Below are 5160 nucleotides of genomic sequence, written 5' to 3'. Positions count from 1 at the left end.
ATGCCGCGGAGCGGCTGGACCCGTGAGCCGTGGCCGCTGAGCCTGCGCGTCCGGAGCCTGTGCTCCGCAACGGGAGAGGCCACAACAGTGAGAGGCCCGCGTGCCGCAAAAAAAAAAAAAAAAAAAAAGGGTTGTGGTGGGGAAAGAATTGTCAGGTTAAAATGCTCACTTGGTTCTGTCAGCAGTGCTGGATCGGCGTTTAAGAGAATGAATTCTTTGCTGTTAACTGATTGTGTGACCGTGGTGAGTTGCTAAACCCCCTCTGGCTCCGTAGTTTTCCATTCTGCAAAATGAAGAGTAGAGGATTTCTAATATTAGTTCTCCTACTCACTGGCTATGGTTCTAGCAGCCTAGAGATTTGGCTGGTGGTGAAACAGAAAGCAGGGAAGAGAGATGAAAAAGCCCACCGGCCCTAGTGTCCTAGTGATTGTGTTAGTGATGCGTGTGTTCCTTCTGCTTGAAAATAATCCTGAAAACCACAGAAATGTTTACATTTTGTAACTTTTAACCTAGTTAAGGGCGGGAGATCACAGACATTTTACAGAATGATGTAATAACTTACATTTTGTTTGAAGGAAATGCTGTAACCACACGGGCTTATACTTTGAAAGCCATTTAAAAATTGTAAAGCATTTCTCCCAGACTGCAGAAAAACGTGTATTCTGGTATACAATGTGGAAAAATATAAACCACAGATATACTACCAATTTGGGGGCAAATGTTTAGAGTGAGTGTTTTAACACTTTATAACTGCTGTGTTGCTAAGTTCTGCTAAAATTTAATTAGAGCCTGGAGAAACGGGGGGCAGTTAGAAAATAGTCCTTCTAAATAGCAAGTGGGGGGGAGTCCCCCAACAAAATCAATGTGTTCCCTTTTGAACATGGGAAGTAGAACATCAACAGATTGCCAATTATAGTATATCTCCAACCAGCTCTTATATAATCCACAGCTTTGGCCTACCCTCAGTTTTGTACGATTTGTATCACATAATGTACAATCTTGTTTCTACGTTTTCAGAGTCCATCATTTTTATCTGCTGTTACCCAATACATGAATTAGATGACTCCTTTTTCTATTTGTATCATCCCCTAAGGAAAAAGAAATTGTCATACCATGAGCCAATTTATGAAATTGCTAGCTCTCCTCTCCTTTCAGAGAAGGGTTAAGAACTTATTCCTACTTTTTCAGGACACGTCAATAACTTAAGGGCTGGGGCATGGCACGTGAGTGGTGATTGAAAATCAGTTCTCGATGGAAAGTTGCGGTGCTTGATTTAGTGGTTTAGTAGCTAGAGCACGTGGGCAAGGGACTCCCCTGGTGGTGCAGTGGTTAAGAATCCCCTTGCCAATGCAGGGAACATGGGTTCGATCCCTGGTCTGGGAAGATCCCACATGCCGTGGAGCAACTAAGCCCGCGAGCCACAACTACTGAGCCTACGTGCCACAACTACTGAAGCCTGTGCACCTAGAGCCTGTGCTCTGCAACAAAGAGAAGCCACCGCAATGAGAAGCCCGTGCACCGCAATGAAGAGTAGCCCCCGCTCGCCGCAACTAGAGAAAGGCCGCGCGCAACAACGAAGACCCAACACAGCCAAAAATAAATAAATAAATTTATTTAAAAAAATAAAAGTGTGGGCAAGAAAGCTCATCACTTTTTTCTAAGTTTCATTGATTTTTTGAATAAGTTGATTTTTCATATGTATGTCACATTCAAAAATTGAAAATACATAAAAAGACATAGGAACTCGACCCCACCCGTGACTTGAGTAACCACTCTTCCACTACCACCTGGTCTTACAGGTCACCCTTATATCAATTTCTTATTTATCTTTCTAGTGTTTTCTTATACAAAATCCAGGAAGCAAATAGAAATATATGCTTTTTTAAAAGTCTCTTGTATAGGAGGTACTTGAACATAGCTTTTTTCCACTTGCTATGTACGGGTGATATTTCCACAGCACTATGTACAGAATTCCTCATTTCCTTTGACAGTAGTATGGTTCCCATTTCATTGTGTGTGGTTTTCACTGCGTTGGGTTTGCCTAATTTACTTAACTGGTCCTTATTGATAGACATTAGGGTTGTTTATAACCTTTTGCTTTTTTTTTCTCTTTTAAATTTATTTATTTATGGCTGGGTTGGGTCTTCGCTGCTGCACGCAGGCTTTCTCTAGTTGGGGCGAGCGGGGGCCACTCTTCGTTGCAGTGCGCAGGCTTTTCATTGCGGTGGCTTTTCTTGCTGCGGAGCACGGGCTCTAGGCGCTCGGGCTTCAGTAGTTGTGGCTCGCGGGCTCTAGAGCGCAGGCTCAGTAGGTGTGGCGCACGGGCTTAGTTGCTCCGCGGCATGTGGGATCTTTCCGGACCAGGGCTCGAACCCATGTGCCCTGCATTGGCAGGCGGATTGCCAACCACTGTGCCACCAGAGAAGTCCCTTTTGCTCTTATAAACAGTTCTGCAGTGGATTATTAAGTACATGTGCTGCAATCCACAGAAACATATCTGGGTCAAAGAGTAAATGCCTTTGCACTTAGGCTGGGAATTGCCGCATTGCCCTTCACAGGGGATGTACTAGTTTTTATTTCCATCAGTTTCTGTCCCCTGTGTCTTGCCAATAGAGTGTGTTGACAGACTTCTGGACTTCTGCCCATAAAATAAGTAGGAATGATAATTATATACTGTCCAATTTTAAAACAAATGTGAAATTTAGCTTTTCTTACCTAGCTGAGGAAATAATATTACTGAACTCTGGAGTTGCATCTTTACCAGATTAATCATGGGGTTACAGGTATATCCCCCCTTTTTTGCTTAAGTTTATTCTCCCCCCCCCCACCCTCTCCCTTTATAAAGCAAGTATATATTGCTTCAGAAAGAAGCAGTAATCAGAGTTTTAAAAGTGATCATCACATCACTTGATTTTTTTGGTACATTATTGCTTTCGATAATAAATCACATAACTTCTTAGAGTAGAAAAATCCCTCCTTTTAATAGACTATTTTAGTCCTGATATTTAATATAGGAAGCTCTGGGACTACCCTTTAGGGTCATCAAAGGGACAGAGCTTTTTTTCTGGCTTTGCAGTTTTAGGAAACTAGTGCGTTGCTTCACCCACTCAGCCTCACAAAACTGACCCCCCAAACTGTAATGTCTATTTATTTAGAGTGGAGGATATCTTTAAAGGCACTGAAATAGAGGTAAGCAGTCATCTCCTTCAACTATCAAAGTAAGAGGGTGATTGAATTAGGATGACCTTTTGGGATGTAACCCAAATCACAGAGATTCAGGACCGTGATGTGTGGAAGCTGGAACAGGTTGAGTTAAATAGAACTGGAATTAGACAAGGATTCAAAGCTTTTTCAACTGTTCTTAGACCGTGGTAACTTTTAGCCCTTGTCCTGTTTTATACTCGGTTGACCTAGACACATTTTTCTCCTAAAATAGTGCTTTGAAAATTGGAGGGGCTTAGTTATTTAATTCATCCAACAGACCTCAGCCTTATATGTTCCAGGTACTTTTACTAGATGCTGGTCTTAACACAGAGTAGATGAGTAGTGATAATAGGCCTCACCATGTATGTGGCACTGTTGTAGGTATACTATATACAATAAAGAATTTAATTCTCACAACCATATGTGGTAAGTACTGTTTTTATCACCCTCATTTTACAGATGAGAAAACAGGTCCTGAAAAGTAACTTCCCAAGGTTACTCAGAGGGCAGCGCTAAGATCTGAACACCTGGCAGCTGGACTTCTGAGTCTGTGTTCGTAGCTGTTATCTCTTTGGCGTCAGCCACTTTTACCACGGCGCATATCAGTATTCTTTTTAATCAGTCCCCTGATGCTTGTGTGAGATTATGTGTGGAAGAACCTATCAGAAGACAGTCTCTTAAGAAGTTGATTTTTAAGGTTGGGTTTTCTAGTTAGATACGGGTGTTGTTCCAGTCTTAGCCACGTTTACCTTCAGGGGAGTCTAGTCTAATCTAAAGGGCTAGCGCAAGATTTTCGTTGTTGTTGAGTTTAATTCAAGAAGAAGATATTTTCTGAACCTGGCCCCTAAATCCTAGGCTGTGCCTTGCAGGACACTAGTGTCAGCATTGTTGGGTTGGGAAGAATAGAGAAGGACCAGTCTTTCTTTGCTTTGAGGGCCAGCTGCTTACAGTAAATTTCTGGGACTCAAGTGTGAGAAAGCAGGGCAGTAGCTCTTTTTCTGCCTAGAGCCAACTAGCTTGGAGGACTTGAGACCCCCAACCTGACTTCTTCCCTTATGGTTTATGGAACAGAGCATACAAGGTTTTCTGCGAAGATTAAATGAGTACACGTGAAAGTAGTTTGAAACTCTCCAGACATATACAACTGGCAGGTATTGTCAGTTTGACCGTGAAAAGCATCTTTCAAAAGTTAGATGGTTTTCTCTGGTTATGAGAAAAGATTTGTTTTTATTAGACCTTGTCTCTAATGTGAAAACAGGAGCTATTATCAATGTGGTCTGTGGTTGACTGTGGTGAGTTAAGATTTGCAGTAAAATAACTTAGGGAGGAAACATACAACGCGGTCTTTAATACTCACATTCAGTTTGCAAGTTCCAAGAAGGCAGACCTGAACGTTGAGAATTAAGTGCTGATGTTGGACTTTCAGCAGGGTCCCTAGGTGCCTTTCACAGAGGAAAAGAATCTGTTTAGGCAAAAGACCCACGCTCCAACTCTTTACATTCTTTTCAATGCTTGGGCAGGCCTATCTCAGGATTTTGGACAGGAATACGGCTCAGCCAACAAAAAGGGCCTTACTGTGTACCCGCTACCTTGTGTTAGAATCAAATGTTTCTTTGGGTTCCTTCTCAGTCCCCATTATACCTCCTCTGTGTTGCTAAAAGTCCTCTGACTCTGAGAATGTGATGAGCATGCCACGTGACAACTTTATCATCCTTAATCACTCCCTTGGTCACTCAGCCAATCTCTGATTTGAGCCATCCGTCAGGCCTTGCTTCCCAAGCTTTTCGGGAACCTCGGTATATAAGAGGCACATGGTCTAAGCTTATGGAGGGCAAACCTTAGCAGACATTTCCAAATGCAGCAAGCAAAAGAAAACAAAACTCCTAAACTGCTGAGTCATCACATAAAAGAAGTAGACCTTCAGAGCTGACATTTGCCACCTTATTAATTATGGGA

The sequence above is a fragment of the Physeter macrocephalus genome, chromosome 18 (genome assembly GCF_002837175.3).
Source record: "Physeter macrocephalus isolate SW-GA chromosome 18, ASM283717v5, whole genome shotgun sequence".
Classification (NCBI taxonomy): domain Eukaryota; kingdom Metazoa; phylum Chordata; class Mammalia; order Artiodactyla; family Physeteridae; genus Physeter; species Physeter macrocephalus.
This window is presented reverse-complemented; position numbering follows the sequence as displayed.